Consider the following 15,351-nt stretch of genomic DNA (forward strand, 5'->3'; position numbering starts at 1 on the left):
TTTAAAGGAAAGTAATTTATGTGGAAATCGAGATCAATGAACAGATTCGATTTCATAAACGCTCAAAAGGAGAGGAGTCATACTGGCCTTTGGGGTAAAGCCAACCATATTAACCGACCTCTTTTTCCAACCCTGCTCTATGTATGACGTGGAGGAAGGATTACTTTGATACAGATGAGGACCTCCCTCATAGTAAAGACAGTTTATACATCAATTATTAAATATGTACATGTTTGGAGTTCAGTATGTCTTCCAGACGGGCAGGCTGCAGCTTCTTCTGCTGACATGGGCTGCAATGGTTGTTAAAACCTGCGCTTTAGAAGAAAGGGGTGGGGAGTCGCCATTTGCTAAGCAGCAACTGATTAAAATCTCAGGGTTGAGACCATTCCCAGTATGCAAGAGCTAGCAAGTACACACAGTTCCTACTTCTGGTGTCTACTCTGAAGAGCACAGAGTGGACGTTTGTCTGCCATTCCATTGGCAGTAGGCTCTCTGCAGCTGCTGGTAAGCTAAGGGACAGTAGTGAATCACTGGGTGCCAGGGACACGCGCTGACTGGAGAGGTCAGCGGCAAGCTCAGCTCAATGGCCTAGTCTCGTCAGGCTGAGCGCGGACCCTGCCGGCCTCCGTTCTCTTCCGCTTGTTTCAGGTGCAGCGCAGATCCCTCCGCCGCAGCGTGCGCTCCCGGTGGCGCTGTGATCAGCAATACCCGGATGGAAGTGTAATGGCCGCCATCAGGGACTCGCAAGCCATGGGGACCACGACAGGTATTCCCCGTGAGCGGGACCGCCCAGACCGGTTATGATGCTGGAACTTTTAGAGGGCCAGCCAGCGGGCAAAGGGCGAGCTTGTTGGGGCGTGAGGGTTCCCCAAACGAGCCCAGGGACCCGCCTCTTAACGATAGGAAGCGTCTGTTAAATAGTCCCGGCCATTCAGCAGCGCTTCCGCCTAACTTGCCCTAAAGTTTTTCTGGAGAAGTCGATCTTTTTTTGTCCAGCGCTTTGCAGGTTGCTAGAGTTAACCGTTCGCTTCTCAACTCCAGCTTGTTGTACGTCCGGTCTTTTGGAACTCTACTGCCCTTCACATCTAGGAGCTAGGCAGTGTGCCTCCGCGCTCTCCGCGGGACAGCGGAACCCTGGAGGAAGGGGCGGATCGGGCGCGGTGTTTGGGGCGAAGCGGGGCGCGCGGCGCGCGGCGCTCGAAGCTCTCTCGGCGGGCTCCGCGGCTGGTGGAGACAGCACGGGCACCCCTCAGACCGCACCCCTCGCGCTATAGGTTCGCAGGCCCTACTCGACGGCGTTCCTATTGGGGGCCCAGTCTGTGGTTATTAGGGGCCTTTTTTTGTGGAGATGCCCCGCTCCCGGGGGCGCGCGTTCTCTCTCAGAGTTGGCCAAAGGTGGTCTTCTCTGCAGACCCCAACCACACCCAGTGGCAGATGGGTTTCTTTGTAACTGGTTTTCTCACATGTAGGGTCCATTTTGAGTCTATGCTTAACATGGTTTCTTCATTGTCAAGTAGACAATCTCTTCATAGGTGGCTGTGGTAATTTAAAATATATGGGGTGAGTGTATAGAAGGTAAAAGGTTTTAAGTGGACCAGTGAAGCAGATGTAAAGTTCAAAATACCAAAGTTCAGGCTCAGTGTTCTTTTCAAGCTTAAATTTGCGGGCATTTAGTGTTTGTGAGCTCTATGAGTAAAAACAATGTTGAGCATGTTATCAAAAGTCTAAAAATCCTTAGAAAAATAAGATAACTCAATGTTTAAGGAATTCGTAAGAATGTTGGACTTTGTTACGGTTGTCACAGTGAGGAAACACGAAGACCTCAAACTACCCCTGGGTAGGAATTTCATTAATTTGAGAGTCTGTATGTTAGACCTAGTTTACTGATACGGTTGAATGGCTTTTTTCTGCAGCAATAGGTTTAATTTGAGTGTACCATAAGGTTAGTATTCTCAGATTGGATAGAAACCATTTAAATGGATTCAGTAAAATTTTCCTAACATTTTCAGAGTTTAACTGTAAATTTATAGGAATGGATTCGTTATGTTTCAGCACACCTATAGTTTCCTGACGTTTATAAAGAGAGATATAACATTGAATTAACATTTTCAGTGTGTTAGGCTCTCATTGGAAAAGTAAGCATAGTAAACGCTGTTAAATCATAAATAAGATCATCCCTAGAAGTAGAAACTTGATTTTGCACATCCAAATGTTTCCTTGTTGATGCAGTGAAAATAAGTGTAATTACCAATTAAAACGTTTTATATATGGTTTTATGGACAGATAAAAGGACAGCAACCACAATGAACACCTGTTAGGTGCATTGATAATGTATAAACTTACGAATGCTTGCAATTTTTACCATTGTCACACTTCAGATTCTATTTTTTCCCTGTCTGGTGGTAGTGTATCGTTATCCCAAAAGGTCTTGAAATAGTAAAGAGGAGATATACTTTAGCAAAAATCTATAATTTGACTTCAAAATATATCTTAAAATATATTTTTTAGTGTTCTTTATGGTTTTATTTTTGTAATTGTTCGGTATTGTTTTCATTGAAGCATTGTGTGCTTTAGAGTACTTAATACAACTTTTTTTTTAATGATATAAAACTTGATTCTTGCCCAGATTGCTTTAGGTACTCTACTAAAAGTTTTTTGAAAAAGCTCTTTAAGCAGGAAAGGGTTTTAATATAGTCTTGACATTTTTGTTATCTGATCTCAGGTGTGTAGGCTCATGGTGGGCAATTTGCATGGGACGTTAGATACCAGAAGTGAATGTGGTGATATGATAATTGGGTTGGAATCTGATCCAGATGCTAGTTCTAGTTCTGTGAATTTGGGCTAGACAAATTTTCTCTATCTTGCATTAAATGAAGATATCAAATTAGATTGATTTTCTAAACCCTGAGTTGCGACTTTTGTAAATGTATGACATGTTATTAATTGGGTATTAATGGTGTGTTACATGCTTAAGTGCACAGAGATTTTTGTTTGCAGTTACTTTATACATCTAAGTTGAATATGAAGTATAGTTAATCAAGAATTCAAGAACATTTTATTAACAGTTTTTGCAATAAAAGTTTTAAAATCTTGGTCTTCGTTTCCAGATATCATCTCTTCTTTTGATCACTGTTCCTGATTGTGGCATTGTCCAACCATTAAATTGTGTGCCTTTTGTTCCTTGAAGAAAGAGGTATGGTAAAGATTGAAGTATTAGAGTATGTACTCTATTAAGTACTCAGTTAATATGTTTTAATATTGCAGCAAATAAAATACAAGTGGAGCATCTCTAATCCAAAATCCATAGTGTGAAACCCTTTCAGTGCTGACAGCTCACTGGAGCATTTTGGATTTTTGGATTTGAGTTGCTCAATCCAGATAATACATATATTCCAAAATCTAAAAAAATTGAAATCTGAAGCACTTTTGGTCCTAAGCATTTTGAATAAGGGATACTCAACCTATAGTTATATATACATGAATTTTCATAAGTTACAAATTATAGTTTTATTTGTGGCCAAAGTAAAATAAAATACTTCACACATGGGTTTTCATTTTAAGGTAAGCAAAAAGTAATTTTGGGTTTCATAGTTTATTATTTAACATTTTATTAGAGATGCAAAGATGATTTTCACTGTATCATCCTTCTGAAAATAGAGGCGGCATTAAGAGATTCTGGGTAACAAACCATGGAACAAATTTGGTAGGAAGATGTTTCAAAGCTAAATAAATGGCCATAGAGTGTCTGTTGTCTTGGTCCAGTAAGTGCAAAGTAATGTACCTAAAGAAAAACTATCTCCAAATTTTTTTATAAAGGAAGATTCTCTAGTATATATTTATATGATAATTAGGAGTTAGAAGAGGAGTTTGGGAGTCACTGTAGAGTTATGATTGGTTTCCTGGAGATAATAATCTGAATATTCTGGTGTGGACAGAAAAGAAGGATAAAAACATCTGCTATTAAATCCATGGTATTATATGGAAAGCTTTGGAAATGCAATGGAAAATATTGTACCTTTGTACAAAATGTGGTTTTATCTACCCTTGCAACACAGGTATCTCTTGCTGTTTGTGTTAGATAGGTACTGGGATCTTTCAAATCCCCAAATTCCTGGATACCACAGTATTTCCCTCACCAGATGCAGTAAGCATACACATAACTATAACCCTAAATTAGGAATAAAATAGCCAAAGTAGATTATTCTACCTTACATTATTCCTTTAGTAATCATAATCATATTTTCCCCTTAACTTCACCAGTGGACAGCTTTTTTTTTCAGGGCCATTTTTCACAGTAGCACAAATTTTAATTTTTTCAGAAATTACTGATAACTACAGTGAGAGCAGCAAAGCTGAGTTGAGATAACCAGGTGTTATTTATGCTGAGTAATTTTTTCCTACATAACATTTGTTTGACCTCTTACCATGAGGATCACATGAACACAGTGTTTTTCCTGAATAAAGCAGTGAGTGCTGAGGGCTAAAAGTTTTCTATACAGTTTGAGCATCCCAAATTGGAAAACCTGAAATCCAAAGTGCTCCAGTCTAAAAATTTTTGAATGCTGACCTGAAGCTCAAAGGAAATGATCATGTATAGCATTTTGGATTTGGGGTGTTCAGCTCTTAAGTATGATGTAAATATTTCAAAATAAAAATAAAGCTGAAATCTGAAATATTTTAGTCCCAAGCATTTTGGATAAGGGATACTCAGCCTGCACTATATATGATCAGAACTACTCAGAAAAAGTGATATAATGAAGAATGTAATGAACAAGAGGCTGCTATGTCATGGCTGACTAAAATTATTTGGATTATTACATCTGGAAAAATTATGACCATAGTCTTGATTAAAAATCTAAAGTTATGATTGCTATGGCTGCATGAAACATGTCAGAATATTATAATGAAAGTGAGTGACTTGAAGCTTAGGAGAATTAAGTGGACTTCACATGAGTCTCATTTCATGAAGTAGTAATAGCTGAAGACAAATGCTAATTTTATCAGGAGTCATGTAATTTCAGAATGTAGTAAAATCATCCTGAATTCTTCATTAAAATTGTGTTGAAGGTTGTGGCTGGTAGAAGATGATTATATATATTTATTTTTATTAATTTTTTTTTTTTTTTTAGTCAACTCAATATATCTTCATTTGGGGAACAAACCCTCCCTTATTCTGAGTGGTTGGTGGGCTGTTAGTCAATCTTACAGTCTTCTGACCTAAGCCAGGTTATCCCTCACAACAGTGATTGTTACTTAAGCAGAGCCAGTCAGAATCCTTTGGAATTGATGTGTGAATGGTAGGGGAAAGTTGTTAATCTGGGAGGGTCCAGTGACATTCTTTTTCACGTGTGAGAAATCCATCTGTAGAAGGAGCAAGTAAAGCCATGTAGAGATGAGACATGGATGGCAGTAGGGCCAGTTTCAGTGTTAGGGAACATAGAAAAGTGGTTTGCTTCTGATGCTGTGAGTCATATACCTTTGGTGTCCTTCTCAGTCCCTCGGGTCAAAATTCTGTGTATAGAATGGTTTGAATTGGATTGCAGCAGAAAGTATTTTGATAAATATATGGCCCTTAGGAATTTAAGGTCAAAACTTTTAAGTTGATCATTCACACCATTCTGTAATTTGGCCTTTTCCTTCTTCACCTGTAAAAGGTACTCTTTATTTATTCATCCTTCTTATATGCAGTCAGTCCTTCCTTCAATTAACCTACAAACACTTATTGAGTGTCTGTTATATACAGGTATGTCAAGGATTATACGTACTAGACTGAGATGGTACACTTTATCTGATACATGGATAGCAGCAGTCCCCAAACTGTATTGCACTAGGGACCAGTTTCATGGAAGATAATTTTTCCGCAAATGGGGTGAGAGATGATTTCAGGATGATTGAAGCACATTACATTTATTGTGTACTTTATTTCTGTTATTACTACATTGTCATATATAATGAAATAATTGTACAATTTACCGTGCTGCAGAATCAGTGGGAGCCCGGAGCTTGTTTTCCTGCAACTAGATTGTCCTTGGTTGTCCTGCAACTAGATCGCTTGGTTATGAGAGATAGTGACAGATGAAGCTTTAGCCCTGCCGCTCACCTCCTGTCTAAGAACTGGTACTGCTTTGCTTCCTGGGGGTTGGGGACTACAATGATAGAGCACATTTTTATGTATTTAGGTTGCACAGATCAATAAGTATGTATTGAAAATAATTAGTGCCCTGCTTAGCATTTTAGTAACATATAAGAATAAGAGGAGTTATTTGCCTTCTAAATGCTTATTGTTTAGTTAAGGTATAGAAACTGAAACTAAGCATATAGAAACTGTCAGCAATTTTCAGAGAATGTGATTTCTTTCTTTTTTTTTGAGACAGAGCCTCAAGCTGTTGCCCTGGGTAGAGTGCTATGACATCACAGCTCACAGCAACCACCAACTCCTGGGCTTAAGCGATTCTCTTGCCTCAGCCTCCCAAGTAGCTGGGACTACAGGCACCCTCCACAACACCTGGCTATTTTTTGGTTGCAACTGTTGTTTGGCAGGCCCGGGCTGGATTCGAACCCGCCAGCGCTGGTGTATGTGGTTGTTGCTTTAGCTGCTTAAGGTATAGGCACCAAGCTGAGAATGCGATTTCTAACTCTCTTTGTGTTTTAAACTTAACTCCAAATTATTGCAACCAAAAGTTTGCATGCTGTATGAAGTTGGCCATAAAGTGATTTAATCCGAAATTATAGGAAGTAAAATATTTTAGTTGGAAATAAGAGACTAAATCTAAATCAGTTAATGGTTTAGGTATCTGTGTACCCACTGTTCTTGTTTTTTGGGAAAGATAAATGAGAAATATTAAATTGAACTTGTCTTTAAGAAGCTTGTAAATTTTTCTGGGGAGGTAAAACTTTAAAAATGAGATGACATAGCAAAATAAAAATTTGTGATAAATATAGCCGGGCGTTGTGGCGGGCACCTCCGGAGGCTGAGGCAAGAGAATCGCATAAACCCAAGAGTTAGAGGTTGCTGTGAGCCGTGTGACACCACGACACTCTACCCGAGGGCAGTACAGTGAGACTCTGTCTCTACAAAAAAAAAAAAAATTTGTGATAAATAGTGGGCACTGGCTACCCTTTAAATCAGTGGTTCTCAACCTTCCGATGCCTCCTAATGCTGTGACCCTTTAATATAGTTCCTCATATTGTGTTGACCCCAACCATAAAATTATTTTCGTTGCTACTGTTATGAATCGTAATGTAAATATCTGATATGCAGGATGTATTTTCATTGTTACAAAGGGGTCACGACCCACAGGTTGAGAACTGCTGCTTTAAATGGCTATTTGGGGCTCGGTGCCTGTGGCTCAAGTGGCTAAGGTGCCAGCCACATACAACTGAGCTGGTGGGTTCAAATCCAGCCCAGGCCTGCCAAAGAATGACAGCTGCAACCAAAAAATAGCCGGGCGTTGTGGCAGGTGCCTGTAGTCCCAGCTACTTGGGAGGCGGAGGCAGGAGAATCGCTTGAGCCCAGGAGTTGGAGGTTGCTGTGAGCTGTGATGCCACGGCACTTTACCCAGGGCAACAGCTTGAGATTCTGTCTCAAAAAAATTAAAAAATAAAAATAAATGGATATTTGGAGAAGGGAGAGAATAATGTGAGCCGGTTTCATGCTCCTATAGGAGGTCTACCTATTTGAAAGAAGTTTGATTAGTACTGAATTTATGTAGAGGAAAGGGGATAACGTGTTGGTGAAAGGAAACTTTATGAATAAAGGTAAGAAAAGGTGGATGTGTGGTTTAATTTTTAATTTTAAACTCCTTCATAATTGTATACAGTGCTACTGGCCTACCTGAATGGTGTGTGACTCACATACACACTAGCATTTTGAACATTTCTTAGTTACATGTACATACTTAACCCTATATTTGTTTTTCTTTTTTCTTTTTTTTTTTTTTGAGACAGAGACTATGTTACCCTTGACATAGTGCTATGGCATCACAGCTCACAGCAACCTCGAACTCTTGGGGTTAAGTGATTCTTTTGCCTCAGCCTCCTAAGTAGCTGGGACTATAGGCGCTCACCACAACACCCGGCTTATATTTCTTTTTCTGTTTAAGTTGCTTATTAGGCCACAGTGATTTGAAGGGGGCTGACTTTAATTATATATATAAATTGTATACAACCTTTTCTTTCTCTTGTTTATAATGATAAACATTAGTCTCTCAGCTTTGAAACTTAAAACAGCTATAAAGTAAGCCCATGTTTTTGATTTTTTTTCCTCCTTCTCTTTTCTAGATTTCTTTTAGGCAGAACCTTGTATTTTTTAGTAAGTTCTTGCTGTTGAATTTAGTTTTATCTCCAGTTGTATATTTGTTTTGCACTTAGTTATTTCAGCAGAAGCAAGGATTGAGTAACTCAAGGAATGCAGTAATTTTTTGTGTAATGTGACAAATGAAAGAGCTACATGCTGGGTACTAATGTAGCTAAGCTAAAATAATAGTTTTTTAGTTCTTTGCTGTTTAATCAGCTAGAATGTAGTGAGTAACACGTAGATTCTTCCTTTTTAGACCCTATAGAATACCTTTGCTTTATAAATGGTTGTAAAAAGTTGGCAAAAAACTCTCTGGGAATGGTAACGTTTAGTTCACTTCATTTATATTTTCCTATCGTTGGCATTTTACTTTGGGAATTATCCTTTTAAAATCTCTCCATACCTTCTGTGTGATTCCTAATCCATGTTAACATTGCCAGTTCCCTGGTTTCTCCCTTTTTATTTGGATTGTCAGTCTAGTCCTTTCATTTTCTTACTTCTGTCTTTACTCTTTCTCCAATTTATCTTGTCTTTAAGGACCATTCTAATTGTATTTTAAAAATACCACTTCTATGACTTCTCTCTCTTAGTAAATTAGCTGTGGCTCCTATTTACCTTTCATAGCCAGTTCAGATGTGTCCTTTATAGTCTCTTCGCACTTAACCTCCTTATTTTTTTTTTCTTTTTTCTTTTCTTCAGTGTTAAATATGTCTACATGCTTACTTAACGTCCTTACTATGCATTTTATCTTTAATGTAGACCCTGTGGTACCTTGGAAGAAAAATACTTTTTTTCCAGTGTTTTTTTAATTTTGATTTTCTGGTCTAGATGGCTTTTGCCTCTTACATGTTTAAATCCTGCTGTTTTTGAAAGAATCATCACAAAACCTAACCCTGTTGTGAAGTAAACACAGTCAACATTGATCTGCCAGCTTTCTGTCTTAAGAAAGAGGCTTTGATTACAAGTAGTAGAAACCAAGGTGAGCTGGCTTAAGTTGAAAAGGGAAATTATTTTGAAGATACAAAATTTCGTTGAATTCAAGGGTGGTACTGTACTGGCAGGCTTCAGCGACGTTGCCCTCTTGGTTTCAATCAGGGTACTTAGATGATTCCTTATTGTTTTGAGTTTTTGTTTTTGTCTTTTGCTGAATCAATGCTGTCATTCCTTTGAAAAAACGTGTTATCTGTAGATTTGGGGGTATTTATCTTTCTGTAGATTTGTTATGTGCTCATATACATGTATGCTCATAGAATCTTTCTTCCTAATTTAATTTGAAAATATATGCCATAATCTGCACCTTCCTTTTTTTTTTACCAAAAATTGAAAAATGATTCACAATAAATACTTTTCCTAGTCAAGTCAATACACATAGCTTTTTCTGTATAATGTTTTATGTAGATGTTTATTTTCCTATTATTGAGCATTTAAGTGATAAGGATTGTATGTTGTGATTTTTTGGTAGGATAGTTTCTTTTTTTTTTTTTTTTTTTTGGTCAGGGCTGGGTTTGAACCGGCCACCTCCGGCATATGGGACCGGTGCCCTACTCCTTGAGCCACAGGCGCCGCCCGGTAGGATAGTTTCTTAAAAGTGAAGTTTTGAGGAGTATGTAAAATTGATTATTTTCAAAGGAAATATGTATTACGTACTGACTCAAGCACTAGAAAACCTGAAGAGCCCAGAGACCATGGAAGAACTTACAAAAATAAAAGGTTTAAGTATTGTATTCTTTGTGTGGTCTGGGTAATCTAAAGGAGAAGCTAGTACTTAACAAGTTAGTATTAGCTAACTCTGAACTGTTCCAGAACAGATGAAATGGTAGAAAATATTTCTGTTCCTTTTATAAATTCTCTGTAATACCAACACCAAACTGTTAGTGATTGCATAAAATAATTCTAAGTAAAATTTGATCAGATCAAATCCAGCACTTTTATTAAAGAATAACACACTTGAAAAATGCAAAAATAGTTGAATGTTATAGATGCTATTCATTTTTTTGTATAGCATATATTCGATTGATGTTATAATGTGTAGTATTTTTCTTTTAAAAAATATAACAAGATCAAGAAGCGTATTAATTGAATATGATTTGTTTTCTGTACAAAATATAAGCAACTTTTCATTTATATGACAACACTGTATATCCATAAATGCTATTCTGGCGGTACCAACTTGCTTTTTAGGTAACCTCTGGGATCCAGCCACTATCCTGGGAATTCCCTTTACTGTTATCCTGGGATATTATTTACTTCTCTCCTCCACTTGATCTCCTGTTGTCTGTATTTTGTGTCTCTCCTTCTTCGTTTATTCTCACTTTTTCGTGGAGTATACTTTCTAGTGACTTCTTGGGAAAGGATGTCTTGACAAGTAAATTTTTAGATTTTGCATTCTTCTTTTTATTCTTACACTCAATTGTTAACTTGGCAGAGTATAGACTTCCCAGTTGAAAGTTTTTCCTCACAAATTGAAGGTATTGCCCCTTTGTCTTAATCCTTCCATTGTTGTTGAGAAGTCTAAAGCTGTCTAATTTCAAATACTTTGTTATATGTCTTTTTTGTTTTTCTCTAGAAACTTGTGGGATATTCTTTTGGCTTCGACTGTTCTGAATCTCTGTGATGATGTGCCCTGATTCATTATGCTATGCACTTACTAGAGATTTTCACCCAGGAAACTGATTTCCTATACTCAATACTTTAAAAATTATTTTAATGATGACTTCATCCCTCTTTTTGTTTGTTTTCTACATTCCTATTAGTCAAATGTTAGACCTCCTGGATTGTTCCTCCTTCTTACTCTGTTTCTACTGTCTTTTAACTGTCTTTTTGTTCTTTCTTTCTTTTTTTTTTGAGACAGTCTCACTCTGTCACCCTGGGTAGAGAGCCATGGCATCCTAGCTCTCAGCAACCTCAAACTGTTGGGCTCAAGCGATCTTCTTGCCTCAGCCTCCTGAGTAGCTGGGGACTGTAGGAACCCACTATAACGCCTGTCTAATTTTTTATGTTTTTGGTAGAGCTGGGGTCTTGCTTTTGCTCAGGCTGGCCTTGAACTCCTGAGCTCAGGCAATCCACTTGTTTTAGCCTCCCAGAGTGCTAGTATTCCAGGCTTGAGCCAACATACCTGGCCAATTTTTTTGAGCCAAAGTCTCAGTCTCTTGCCACAGGCTAGAGTGCAATGGCATCATAGCTCACAGCAACCTAAGACTCCTGGACTACAGGTGCCTGCCACAACACCCAGCTAATTTTTCTGTTTTTAGTAGAGTCAGTATTTCTCTCTTGCTCAGGCTGGTCTGTCTGAAACTTTTGAACTCAGTGCCTCAGCTTTTGTTCTACTTTCTGGGAAGTTATTTCATCTTTACCTTTTAAACCCTTCTTTACCTTCTAACCCTTCCATTGCCCTTCTGTACTCCTATATATGTGTGCATACATATATATTTTTAAATTCTTTTTAATTTTTTTTGGAGACAGTCTCACTATGTCACCCTCAGTAGAGTGCTGTGGCGTCACAGCTCACAGCAACCTCAAACTCTTGGGCTTAAGTTATTCTCTTGCCTCAGCCTCCCAAGTAGCTGGAACTACAGGCACCCGCCACAACACCTGGCTGTTTTTTTTTTGTTGTAGTTGTCATTGTTGTTTGGCAGGCCCTGGGCTAGGTTCAAACCTGCCAGCCCCGGTTTATGTGGCTGGTGCCCTAGCTGCTGAGCTATAGGCGCTGAACCTTCTTTATATTTTCTGATTTATAAGAGTTAATTTTTGTTCTCTTAAGGTTCCTTTTTTTATGGCATCCTGTTCTTATATCCCTAAGAAATCAATGAGTTTTAAAGAATGTTTTTTTAGGATGTTTTTTCTTTTTTTTTTTGTAGAGACAGAGTCTCACTTTATGGCCCTTGGTAGAGTGCCGTGGCGTCACACGGCTCACAGCAACCTCCAACTCCTGGGCTTAGGCGATTCTCCTGCCTCAGCCTCCAGAGCAGCTGGGACTACAGGCGCCACAACGCCCGGCTATTTTTTTTTTGATTGCAGTTCAGCCGGGGCCGGGTTTGAACCCGCCACCCTCGGTATATGGGGCTGGCGCCCTACTGATTGAGCCACAAGCGCCGTCCGGGATGTTTTTTCTTAATGAATAGTCTCTGTTTCTAAAAAAGTTACTCTTTTCCATTTATTTTGTCTGTATCTTGAACTAGTGTTAGAGGATTTCCTCAAATATCTGGTAATCTTTGACTTCGGCTCATGACCAAGAAGCTGATGGGAAGCTATGTCAATCGATGGAAGGGCTTGTAACAGAGTTTTGACTTCCACTTAGCATAGCTCTTTGGGCCTGTTCAGATTCTAGGCTTCTGAAACTGGTGAAACACCAGGATTTTTTTTTTCTTTTACCCTGATCTATTGCAGACAGGTAGTTTTAAACTGTAATAAAAATAAATTATTAGGGCGGTGCCTATGGCTCAAAGGAATAGGGCGCCAGCCCTGTATGCCGGAGGTGGCGGGTTCAAACAAGCCCTGGCCAAAAACTACAAAAAAATAAAAAAATAAATTATTAGAATAATGAGATTTTAAAAATGAAGACTTATAAGACACAAGTCTATATTTTTATTTGATTCAACAGACATAAGCTTAACTCTGAAAATTGCTATCATAGTTTCTAAAATGCTTTTAGTTTCTGTACCTGTCCTGTCATAGTTTGGTGACAGTTTGTGGACTATCAGCAGACCATGTTTTAAGTAGCACTGTTTTAGTCTAGGAGCCAACCTTGAAGGGGAAAAGTGGGGGAGAGGAGTTAAGTGTTGTGTCTCGTGTATGTGGTCATTTATGATTTAGGTATTCTACCCACTCACCTATTCCTTGTCTCCCCTATTTCAGAGATTTGGATTTGCTTGTTGTAGAGAATAAACCTCTAGACCTTGGCTTTAGTAGGGTAACAGCAGTTACCTATAACATGATGGAGTGAAGAAGGGAATCTTAGTGTCTAACTAAAACTCAGGCAGCTTTCTCCAAATTATTCTAGCTTCCTTTTTCTTACTTCCTCCCATTTCAGGGTTACTTGATACTGCCAGTTCCTAGGCCTTTTGAAAATTCAAAGGATAAAATGAGTTATTCTTAGCTTTCCCCACTGTCTCCCTAGGATTATTTATCTGCTTTTCAGCGTCTGAAATTTTGTTGCTGCTGTTACTTCTCATTTCTCATTGTTAATTTTTCTCTAAGGGCTTTTTTAATACAGTAGAATCTCTGTAAATTGTCCACCCAAGGGACTGTAATGAATTGGTCAACATACAGAGGTGGTCAATATAAGGAACTAAGCCTACTGTACTGATAGGTCCATGTGGTACATGTCTGGTGTATGAAAATTAGGTCAACTTAAGGTGGTGTTCATTGTAGGGAGGTGGTCAACTATGGAGGTTCTACTATATTTGATGTTGTAGATGTTCCCTTTCTCTCCAGTCTGTTTTGCTTTCTTAACTGTATTAATAACAATAATCGGGCCAGGTGTGGTGGTTCATGCCTGTAATCCTAGCACTCTGGGAGGTCAAGGCCAGTAGATCACCTAAACACACAGTTTCCAGACCAGCCTGAGCCAGACCAAGACCATGTCTCTATAAGTAGCTGGGCATTGTGGCAGGCGCCTGTAGTCCTAGTTACTCGGGAGGCAGAGGCAAGAGAATCGCTTGAGCCCAAGAGTTTGAGGTTACTGTGAGCTATGATGCTACTGTACTCTACCGAGGGTGGCAAAGGAGCCTCTGTTTCAAAAAAAAGCAAAACAAAACCAATCAACTCTGTTGTAGATTTTATCATCCACAGGTATTTCTTCCTTATTACATTTTTTAGTTTTTTTCCGATTTAAATTTGATTTTGCTGAAGTATTCAAAACTTTTTTCCTCAAAGAGTACATATGTAGTGTAGTATATTTGCTGAATCTTTGCATGTCTAAAATTGTGCTTTTCACTCACAGATGGGAGTTTTCCTGGATATAGAATTAACTCTTGGGTTATTTATTTTTTTCCCTCAGAACTCTATAGATGTTATTCCATTGCCTTCTACCACTGAGAGGTTGTGAAGAAAATGTTGATTAGTATTAGTGTCTGATTAAAACAGGTATTGCTGATGAAAAATCAATACTCTTTTAGTTAATTCTCACCACCTGTCTGTGTAGCATTTTATTTTTATCTTTTAAGGTAAATATTTTTAGGAGGATAATTTGTAGATACTGACTTGCCTGGCATTTGAGGAGCCTTAAAATTCAAGTCTTTTAGGGGGGAAAAGCCCTGTGTATGTTTTTTCTCTTGCTTAAAAAACCATTTCTCCCCCATCTACTTTGCTCTCTCTTTCGTGACAGTCTACTTTTGTTTGTTTGATATAATCTGTCAGACTTACTGAGATTGCTAATTATTATTTAAAAAAATTTTTTTTCTCTTTTTTATTGTAGTAACTTATACTGTAGTTACTATTTTTCACTGGTGGGTAGGAGAACTGGGGAGTAGTTTCTGTGAGTAGTCAGATTATTTTCCGTTTTTTTTGGCTATTGTATCCAGTGGTATTTCTGCCTACTTACCTTTTTTGTGGCGTTGGTAGTTGAGATGAGTTCTTAGAGAATAAACCATGATTTTCTCAGTTCTTTGGTTAGGGGATGAAAAAGTCGAGCGTTAACCTATTTTTTTTTTCTCTGACAGTCTGAGATAATTACATATGTGGAGAAGGGACAGAACTTTTTTTTTTTTTTTGGCTACAGAGTCTCACTCATTCACCTTCGGGTTGAGTACTGTGGCTTTATAGCTCACAGCAGCCTTAAACTCTTGGGCTCAAATGATTACCTCAGCCTCCTGAGTAGCTGGGACTACAGGCCCCCGCCATAACGCCTGGCTATTTTTTAGAGGCGGGTCTCTCTTCCTCAGAGTGGTCTCAAACTCCTGAGCTCAGGCAATCCACCGCATCAGCCTCCCACAGTGCTAGGATTTACAAACATGAGCCACCATGCCTGGCCAAGGACAGAACTCTTAAGCGGAGGAAGATAGCATGGGTATGGGAAGATTCAAATTACTTGTTCAGAAGTAATTTCCTCTTTATAT

General features: G+C 38.6%; 1 protein-coding gene across 3 annotated transcripts in view; it reads left to right on the top strand.

The window, feature by feature from the left end:
- Nucleotides 1-677: 677 nt before the first annotated feature.
- ZNF518A (zinc finger protein 518A) overlaps nt 678-15,351 on the top strand; it is a 31,451-nt gene continuing 16,777 nt past the window's right edge. For 2 of the 3 annotated variants that reach the window (XM_053585702.1, XM_053585705.1), the window contains exons 1-2: nt 678-766; nt 3,108-3,193. The gene's annotated coding sequence lies outside the window, so the exon portion shown is untranslated. Of the gene's footprint in view, nt 767-1,023; nt 1,275-3,107; nt 3,194-15,351 lie in introns of those variants that run through there. The other variant, XM_053585704.1, reaches the window with a different exon arrangement.

This window comes from Nycticebus coucang, chromosome 3 (assembly GCF_027406575.1).
Source record: "Nycticebus coucang isolate mNycCou1 chromosome 3, mNycCou1.pri, whole genome shotgun sequence".
In the NCBI taxonomy this organism is placed as follows: Eukaryota; Metazoa; Chordata; class Mammalia; order Primates; family Lorisidae; genus Nycticebus; species Nycticebus coucang.